Here is an 11011-nt window from a genome sequence, read left to right as displayed (position 1 = left end):
AATTTAGGGACTTCAATTATATATTCAGCTTTATATTTTGAGATTTTACTGTGCCCACAGCACAAACAAGAATTGTCAGGCCTTTTAAATTTCAATCGAAAAAAAAAATGTATAAAATCAAATTTGTTTTCTTATTGTGTTATTTTTTAATGCCCCTGCAAAGAAGTTGAATTAGACACTGAGGATACACCACATACATTTTATTTTATTTTATTTTTTTAGCACAAATTTATTTACTAACCAAAATTTATTTACTAACAAATTTAATAACCAAAGGTTATTTACTAACCATTAATTTTATGAAAAACCCACAGGGGTTTTTAGCACAAACAAATAATTTATTAATTAAATCAACACTTTGAAAGAGATGCATGTAAAATGTTTGTGATAAAGATAACACAGTAATGAAAAAAAAAAGTAGAATGGAGATTTGCTCATTGAACTGAGCTTGTTCATCCTCACAGCTAATTCCTGTCCACAATGATGATGGAATTTTTACTCTACTTTTTCATAGACTCAAGTACAGGTGACATTATTCATGATGCATTCCACCACTAATTTCCCATTTTCCAATTTTCTTGTGATTGTGCTTTCCTTCCCATCCCATTCCTGATGTTGAACCAACGCACTATCTGTGAAGTTGCAGACAATCTCAGTTTTTCTGCCATCAGCTGTAGTTTCTTCAAACTTCTCTCCCAGGTCACATGAAAACTGTTGTTTTCAAAGCGCTCTCAGTATTTATGGTGAGGTTTTTGCCGTCAGAAGAGATGATACAATCTGGTTTGGCCATTGCACACACTTTTCGCAGAACCATTCCCACTCCTACTTCCTTCATGTATTCCGTCAAAGCCTTTGCTTTCCACTAAGCGCCATCTTCCTACCAGCTGCTGAATGGTGGCCATGGTGGGCGTGGGCCGGCGGGCCTAGCCAGAAGAGCAGAGTGGGACGTCGGGAGCGTGGCTTATACCACATATATTTTAAATGAATAAACTAATGAACATATTTTGAATTTGATTTAGAAAATATGACTACTCAGTATCTACAACAATTACATCATCAGATCCTGTTTTCCTTCAATAATTCACGTAATTCTTCAAGTTAAAGTCTTTCCAAAAAGGGAGCTCAAAATATTGTTTTCCATATTCCACTTTTTAGGTTTGGATAATCCCTCAAGATACTAGCTTATGAATTGTTATCCAAAAGCTGATAATATCTTATAGATCATCTATCATTGAAGAAGTTTCAAAACTTTAGGTAAATGTTCTATTTCTCCACTTTTTGCATAGTCTGCATGTTTTGCAGGCTAATTCAATTTCACATTACTCATTTGCAGTTATTTCCCTTTTTTATTTCTTGTCGATAGGCATATATGCCTGGATACAAATCAAATGCTTTTCAGGTAGACAGATGATTCACCACGTTAGTAGAATCATTCAGTCATCCACAGTTATATCAATTATCACTGTAAAGATTAAAAATCACCTAAAACCAACTAAAAAGTAGGTTACCCCCCAAAAAATGGTCATTATCTCAAATAACAAGTTGTATGGAAATAGGGTCAGTTCAAGGTGGGATAATTAAGAGAAGCAACATCTCTGCAACTCATTTCTTCATTATTTTGCTGTGTGATTCTCAGCATGTTGATAGATTATGTCTTTAGTATTTTGGCATGTCTATTCTGGGCATAAACAGTAAAAATATGAAAATATCCCCCCAAAAAAGAGAGAAGAGAAATATTTCTAGTGTGTAGCACTTTTTATTAGCAAGGAAATAAGAAATTTCTTAGTGACTTCCCGAAGACTTTCTTTCAGTTCTCATTAACCAGAATTGGGCCACTTCTCCTGGAACAAACAAAAAAATAGCAAGGGAATAAGATAATCACTGTTGACCTGAAAAAATTTATTTTGTATCCTTTAAGCTATAGAGGTGTCATTCCCTGAACACATGGCCATTAATGATGAAATTTTAAACAAAACTGGAGCTATGTCAGCAAGGACAGAAGAGAAGGATAAATAGGAAAACAGACCACATTGGGTCATTAAAAAGTAAATTCTGTGTTTAAAAAAAGCAAAACAAATCAAGGCATTATTTTGGTTTGAGTGATCTAACTCTGTTTTCCAGTTATCCCAGTTGCCATTTACAATTTACAGTCCAGGAAACATTGTCCATTCACAGTTCATGGCGGTTCAGTGTGATGTTTGTTGTCCAATTTTTCCTATCTTTACCCTTAATGAATTCTAAATTGGGGCAAACAGGATAGCCTTCTATGTTTTTACCAAACCTAGGGTTGAAATCATAATGACATTTACTTCCTAGTCATGCACATTTGAAAAGTTTGGAAATAGAAATGGAAAAGGAAGAGGAGAGCCTGTTGAAGTTACCTCACTACGTGATGGCAGAAAATAAATAGGAAAACCACTTTATTTTCGTCATCATCAACAAGCACCATTAATGATCAAGCAGGTAAGATAACTCACTGATGGTTAAGAAGAAGAGCATTGCGCTATTGTCTTTTAAAAGAGCATACTCATTGTAGAATTGCTATCATATTCTCATCATTTTTATCAATCAGATCTGTCCCTCTACTTCTGTGAAAAGTCCACGAGTGAGCACACTGGTGAGTGTTGTCAAAAATTATTACTAGGGTATTGTTCCATTCTGGGAGGTGAAGTAGAAGGTCTTTATGTAAACATGAGAACAAAGTAGTATAATTCATCATTATAAACAGTCTTGGTTTTGAATTCTGTTGTCAACCAGTTACTTGAAATTATTTCCATCTTGCTTTCAATGCGTTCTCAATCTTGCCACTTTTTCTTCTACTTTTTTCTTTGCTTTGTGATTGCTTTATTATCAACAGTCCTATTGAACTATAAATTTAAAATGTGTAAGCTTATGTTTTGACATATGTATAAAACTATACAATTAACACTATAATCTAGGTAATGTATATATCCATTATTCCCCAAAGCTAGGATTTATATTTGATTTTCTCTAATTTTCTCGTGTTCACATGTAATTTGTTTTCTACCCTAAATATACCATCTTAATCCAATAATGTTACTGTTTCTTCAAATTTTACTGAGTTTCAGAACTTTTTTTTTTTTTTTAAGTAGGCTCTACGCCTAGCAGGGCTTGAACTCATGACCCTGAGATCAACACCTGAGCTGAGATCAAGAGTCAGATGCCTAACTGACTGAGTGACCCAGGTGCCCCAAGTATCAGAACCCTTTTGAAAGGGGTACCAACCTAATGTATAGTAGCCATTCATTTACTGAGTATGCATTAAACAAAGACAACTGATTTTTATTATGTGTGGTAGCATAGTTCTATAAAATCACCATGAACAGTGCATTAGTGAATATTGAACTATTGCTTCTGGGAAATATGTACATATGTATACATATATGCATATTTCAAACATTATAATCTTAACTCATAAAACAATGCATCCTCACAAAGTCCATTTTTTTTTAAGAAAAGAAAAATGAGATTCAGAAGTAAGTGACTTGCTTGAGACCACCCTGCTAAGAGGTGCCAGAATTGTTTTTCAAACTCCATCCAACTGTCCACAGAGCCAAAGCTTCTTGCATTACACTCAACTGCTCCATATCAACCCCATTTTTTGGTCACCTCTGTGAGAGCTGAAAGAAAAAGGCAGAGCTTAGCCTTGTTTGACCTCAGCTGGGAACATCTACATCAAGTGATACAAATTGTTCATGTTCTGTGTATGTCTGCAAATGACTGTCAAAGCACAATGAATATTGATTTGGGGGTTACAAATAAATATCATAGTGAGTAGGCAAATACACAAATATGGAATTCACAAATAAGGGATAGATTGTATTTATTGAGGGGTCTATGACATGGCCATTAATTTAAAAAGCCATGTTGCAAAGGCAATGGCCAAAATCCATGAACATCAGTACTCTTTAGATACATCTATTCTTTCACTCTTTATCTTCAGGATCATTACATAGAATCCCTTAGTGTATTCCAGTTATCCATACTGAACATGAGTTTGTCACACATTGTGATTGACATTCCTGAGACCAAACCCACTGCTAAGCGTAGTCCCCAGCCTAGTCCCTGCTTCTTTACCATAGCTACAGATTAAGTCCATAAATTATGCAACTTTACGGTCAAGATAATGATGATGACATTATTTAATGAAAAACCCACAGCTAACATCATATTCAATGGGTAAAGACTGAAAGATTTCTTACAAAGGTTAGAAAAAAAAGATAGAAGGCTATTTCACCACTGCTATTCAAAATTATACCAGAAGTTCTAAATTTCTTAGAGAAAACACAGGAGTAAATCTTAATGAACCTTGTACTTGGCAATGAAATTTTTATATGTGATATCCAAAACACAGGCAACAAAAGAAAAATAGAAAAAGCGGGATTCATAAAATGAAAGACTCGTGCATCAAGGACATTAGCTAAGAAAGTAAGAAGATAACCTATAGAATGAAAGAAAATATTGCAAATCATATATCTGAGAAAAGTGTAGTATCCAGAATGTATAACAAACTCTTGAAACTCAACAACAAAAAAGCTGAACAACCCAATTTAAAAATGTGCAAAGGTGTTGAATAGATACTTCTTTGAAGAAAGTATACAAAGCCGATGAAGTACATGGAAAAATGCTGAATCTTATTAGTCATTAAGTAAATGGAATTCAAAACCACAATGAGATACTACTTCACACACCCTAGGATGGTATACTTTTTTTAAAGCAAAATAGTAAGTATTGGTGAGGACATGGAGGATTAAGCCCCCGCTCATTTCAGAAGGGGAAGGAGGCACTGTCATCAACATTTTAGGGGTACTATGTTTCCTTGAAACGTTACTCTCTTCCCCAATACAGCCATAAGGAGAATATTTCATTGTTGTCTTCCTGACAACAAGTAGAAGGGATCTTCCAGGAAAATTATTTGGGAAAAATAAGGGTGCCCATAAGAACCATAAGCAAACATTTATTTTCCCATTTTATGTCAGTGTGGGTAAAGGACATTAAAGCTGCTCTTGTTCATTTCAGAGAAGGAAAAAATGAAATTGCTGAGAGAGGGAAGATCACGAAGAAAAGTTGACCCTGGTGTTGCCACCACTCATATCACATATTGTGAGCGAAAGTATATGATTTTGTGGTAGATCAAATGAACACTGTGGAAAGGAGATATAGTTGAGTAGTATTATAATATCCCCAATAAAGAATCTTCTCAACAGGTGAGAATTTGTAGCAAAAAGAGGCCAGGAATAGGGACCACTGGTGGTGGAAGCTGAGGTTGGAAAGCTGGAGAGGTAGAAGAGGCTGGGTCTTCCCCAACAGCAAATTGGGCAGCGGGAGAGTTTTGCAGGTACCCACGATGAACCCATATATGCACCCCATGAAAAGGACAGCACTGGGATGATTATTACTCAGAAAATATGTGCAGCTAGTCGATATCAGCTAGGAAAGCAGTAACCACAAATGAGAAGGAAGCTGCATCCTCACAAGCCTTACAATCAAAATGATGTGTGTCCAGAAGAACTAGTGTCAGAAGATGGAATAAGGAGGAATTTTAAATTTCTTGAGCCAAAGTTTAATCTGCATTGGATAAAAGCAAAACTTTAAATGTGCTATATAATTAAAGATTTATACTATACTAGAATTAGCTTTAATAGCCATCAGTGGCTGGAAAATAACATTCCAAAAGCATATCCTAGTTTAGAGTACCTTAGTTATCTATTGCTGTATAACAAACTATCTCCCAACTTACCAACTTGAAACAACAGAGTTTAGGGTTATTTCCCCGCCCCTGGGTTAGCAACTGAGGAACTGTTTATCTGAGTAATTCTAGCAGTGTGTATCAGAGTTTTTAGTCAAGATTTTGGTTGGGCTTATTCTCAAGAAGAGAATATCTGAAACCTTGACTGGGGCTAGAAGACAGTCCAAGATTATAGATAGGGCTTAAACACTATTACTTAGAATAGAGAAAACTCTTAGGCATCTGGAGAAATGAGGTTGATCAAATATTTATATTGTATTATACAATTATGTTGATTATGAAAAAATAGAGTAGAAATAAGGAAGAAAATTATTTCGGTTCTCTGATTCAATATTATCTTTTGCAGTTTCTATTTCCTGAATTACTTTTTCAGTTACCAAAGCTGTTCAAATTACCATATTAATATATGGAAATTCTTTTATTTTATTTCATAAATTATTAGAAAAAATACACATTAAATGGTCAGAGAAATGTTTCCATGGATCCTTTCAAAAGAATTCTGAATGGAATATACGAAATACAAGATGAAATATTTTGATTAGTACAAGTCCCATTATGCTTAAGCTATTAAAAATAACAGCTATAACTATTGACAATGCTTAATGTCCCAAAAAACTTTTCTTCCATATTTTCACAAATATTCCAGATACAAGTCATTTGCATAAATTCTTAATAATTACATTCTCTTTTCAAAATTCTAAACACTAATAAAAATTATGCCTTACCTTAGCTTTGACTTAGTTAAGTGAAGTGTTTTGCTTCTTTAGTGTTGCCCAAAACATATTATTGATCATCAATAATTACCCATCTTGATTGAAGTAAGATGGCGGGCTCTCATTGAGTGTCTGTCAAGGGATGAAAATAGATATGCCTAGACACAAATTTTAAAAGTTTGTGCCTTTTGACAACCTCACCCCCTCCACCACTCTTTGAATCATCTTCTTTCACACCACCTGATAAACATTTTGAGTCACTATAGCATTAGCAGCAGTAAAATGGGCAATATCAAACAGAACTATTTGGAAATATTTATTTCAAATTCAAAATGGAGCTTTATATTGTCTTTGTCATAAATCTACATATTCTTCTCTTCCAGATGACTATAATTGCAAAGTAGAGCTTGCTTTAATATCTGATGGCAGGAGGATAGTATGCTACCATCCTTCTGTGGATGTTCCATATGAACATACAAAACCTATTCCTTGGCCAGATCCTGTGCATAATAACGAAGAAACACATGATCAAGTGCTGCAAACCAGATTAAAAGGAAAAAAAAAAAAAGAACACATTGAGCAAGGACCCATGATAGAATAACTTAGCAAAATGTACCTTACTACTAAGCACCACTGGTATCCCTCTGGACAGTTTCATTGACATCATAAGAAACTGGATTCTCCAAAAGGTAGATAATATTGAGGTTTTCAGGAATCAAAAAGATGCTATCTTGTGTCTCACTGGCCATTTGAGAAAATGCAGAGTATATTCACTAATATGTTATATAGTACAATAATAATAAAATGCCTTTTCGTAAGAAAAGAACTACCCATCTTTATTCTATTTTCCCAAAAAGCTAGCATTTTACCAAAAATTTTAAAAAATGTTAATTTACATCTGGTAATGTATCTTGCACATAAGGCAATTATCCAATAGGGTAACATGGAAAAATACAAATCATTAAAATATATCTTAATAAATGTTACACTTTTTATTGTGGTAAGAACATTTAACATGAGATCTACCCTTTCTTAACAAATCTTTCAGTGCACAATACAGTATTAACTACAAGCACAATGTTGAACAGCAGATCTCTAGAACTTGTTCATCTTGCATAACTCAAACTTTAGCAACTCCCCGTCCCCCTGGTAACCACCATTATATTCTCTGTTTCTATGAGCTTTACTATTTTAGATGCCTCACGTAAGTGAAATCACATGATATTTGACTGGCTTATTTCACTTAGTATAATGTCTTCTATGTTAATAATGCCATTGCATAGGGCAAGATCTCTCTCTCTCTTTTTTAAGGCTGAATAATATTTTGCTGCATGTACATACCACATTTTCTTTCTTTTCAGTTTGGCTGAGATAAAATTAAGTGATAACATTAGTTATATGTGTTAGTTTAAGGTGTACAACATATAATTTGATATATGTATATACTGCAAAATGATCACATTTTTAGTTTACATCTATCACTTCATTTAAATTTTCTTGTGATTTGACTTTTAAAATTTACTCTTTTAGTAACTTTCAAATATACAATACAGTAGTGTTAATTATAGTCACCCTGCTGTATATTGTATCTAAGAACTTACTTATAACTGGAAGTTTGTGCCTTTTGACAACCTTCACAGCCCCCCCTACTCCCCACCTATAGCAACCACCAATTCCATTTCTATGAGTTTGGTATTTTTGAGATTCCACATATAAATGAGATCAAATGGTATTTGCCTTTTCCCATCTGATTTGTTTCACTTAGCATAATATTCCCAAGGTTCATCCATGTTGTTGCAAGTGGCAGGATTTCCTCCTTTTTTATGGCTAAATAATATTTTTGAAATAAAATATATTTCATATCTTCTTTATGCATTCATCTGCTGATGGGCACTTAGGTTGTTTCCATGTCTTGGCTTTTGTGAATAATACTGCAATAAACATGGGGATGCAGATAACTTTTGAGAATCTGATTTCAGTTCCTTTGCATAAATACCTAGATACAGAATTGCTGGATCATATGGTAGTTTCCTTTCTAAATTTTTGGGGAATTTTCATACTGTTTTCCATGTGGCTGTGCCCATTTACATTGCCACCAGCAGTGCCTGAGGGTTCCAGTTGCTTCACATCCCTGCCAATACTTGTTTTGGGGTTGTTGGTTTTGGGGGGGTTTGTGGCCTTTTTTGTATAATATTTTTTCTAACAGGTGTGAGGGGATAGCTCAGGGTGGTTTTGATTTTCATTTCCTTGATTATTAGTAATGTTGAGCATCTTTTCATGTACCTATTTACCAGTTGTACGTCTTCTTTAGAGAAATGTCTATTCAAGATATCATATAATGGGCACATATCCCAAGTAGTTTCTTTACAGAGAATAATAAGGAAATTGGTAGTAATGCAATCATTGTTTCAGTTTTCCCAAAAACAAAAAAATTTAAAAATAACAAATTGATTCTGAATTAAACAACTAGAGAGAGAATAGGAGAGAATTATAGAGACATATTGAAGGATATTAAGGAAGTTGTTACTTCCTCTTCTTATGAGCAGACTTTCATTGATCATATAACTAAAAGAAAAAGTAGATAAAAACACCTATAAGTAACAAACTCTCCTGATTCATGCAGAAAGAGAGAGAGAGACTGAGAGACTTTGCTATGAGGACAGATATATGCAAGAGTGGCTATCTCTTTTAACAGGAGGGTAGAAACTGGCTTGACACTTGCTGTTATAATTTACATTGATAGCATAAGGAACCCAAGAAACCTTTTAAAGTTGACTTCCTGTGTTTTCCTTGAGACTTATGAAAGCAAGTGAAATGAAATGTGAAAGATATAAAAATTATGGTTAACACCTGGCACAGTGCTTCTGCAGGATAGGTGCTTAAGCAAGTGTATTGAATCTGCAAAAATTTCTCCTTTAAAAATACAAATGTAAATAAATCCTTGATCGTTTTCAGATTGTTAGTTTCATGAAAAATGAAATAAAATAGAGCTTAATAGGAAATAGGCATATGTTTACCTTTTTCTCTGCAAAATACATGTCTATTTTATTTTCTGAATTATTTCCACTGTAAAAAATATCTACTGTTTCAATGACCATATTTGTATTTTTATTATTCTCTTTTCATCATTTCCTTGTTACTTTAGCTTCGTAGAAGAGTAACTGCAGGGGGGGATTTTTTTTCTAAAATATATTTGTGGAAAATGGTAACTTTAAAAATGATTTAAACATGAACAAATCGTGAATAGGACTTTTTTATATTATTATTTTGTTCAGAATCATAAGGCAGCACAAGTAAATTATAAGGTATACTTTATGAAATAAGTTCCTTGAAGAGCCATAGTACTATAATTAGCATTTAAAGTACCAGAAAGAAAGGTGAGGATGAGGCAAAATATCTGAAGAGATAATGACTAATAATATTTCCGAACTGATGAAGATATACATCCACAAATTCAAAGAGTCTTACAAACACCGAGCAACAAAATTCAAAATAAAACACCTAATCAGATGCATCATAATGAAATTGCTAGAAAGCAAAGATGACAAAATCTTAAGGAATCCTGCAAAATAATATAAATTACTTACTCTCAAAGTTCTCCAAAAACCAATGGTTGCTAGAAATCAATAAAATAGTATATTCATAATCCTACATGAAATAATTCCAACTTTACTTTCTCTGTTAAGTAAAAATATCATTCAAAATAAGACAAAATAAAGACATTGTCAAATAAATAAGATAGAAGAGAATTTGCCTAGCAGGTCTGATTTTTATTGAGGTGATTTTTCAGACAGAAAGTCATATAAAGGGAAACTTGGAGATTCTGAGAGGAATGAAAACATTGAAAAAAGTAAATCTAATTGGAAATTACTGTGTAAATCACAATACAGTAGAATTAAATATAGGTCAAAATAACATAAATCAGGAGGGATGAATAAAGTTAATGTATTCTAATTTCTTTCATTTTTTATGAAGCATGTACAATATCAAGTGACATTAAACCTTGACAAGCAAGAATGCATGCTGTAATCTGTAGAATGACAGACAAAATAGTAAAAGCTAGAATACATATTAATAGTGTGTGTTCCAGGAAGAGAGAAAGAAAGCAAGAAAGAGAGAGAGACAAAGATAGAAAACACAAAATACCTATTCAGGGAACTGATGATATCCTAATTTAACTCAACATCAAGTTCTGTCAGTAATTTCATTTTAGATCTGTGGGCGCCTTGGGCCACAAGTTTTAGCATGAAGCTAATAAAGCTTATTTTGTTTGGTAACACTTTTTGGAACACTGTTGAGCTAAACAAATTTTTGTCCTCCTTTATTAAAAGTACTCAAAATAATATTACAGAAAACTTTTTAAGGCTACATTTTAATAATTCATATTCAGAAAATAGCAAAACCAAAATAATCCCATTTTCCTATTAGAACTGATTCTATGTTGAACAATTATTTGTGGGGGAAATGTACATGTCCATTGGACTCTTCTTTCCCTCTTAGTTCCAATGGATTAAAAAATTAAAATACC

General features: G+C 33.4%; 2 pseudogenes; one reads left to right on the top strand and one right to left on the bottom strand.

The window, feature by feature from the left end:
* Positions 1–405: 405 nt before the first annotated feature.
* LOC114211538 (fatty acid-binding protein 5 pseudogene) lies at positions 406–937 on the bottom strand (annotated as a pseudogene).
* Positions 938–4012: 3075 nt separating this feature from the next.
* On the top strand, positions 4013–7144 carry LOC114211523 (large ribosomal subunit protein mL42-like; annotated as a pseudogene).
* The last annotated feature ends 3867 nt before the right edge of the window (positions 7145–11011 follow it).

The sequence above is a fragment of the Eumetopias jubatus genome, unplaced genomic scaffold (assembly GCF_037043125.1).
Source record: "Eumetopias jubatus isolate StellerSeaLion01/CBP00866 unplaced genomic scaffold, mEumJub1_p1.0 scaffold_3, whole genome shotgun sequence".
NCBI classification, from domain to species: domain Eukaryota; kingdom Metazoa; phylum Chordata; class Mammalia; order Carnivora; family Otariidae; genus Eumetopias; species Eumetopias jubatus.
This window is presented reverse-complemented; position numbering and strand designations above follow the sequence as displayed.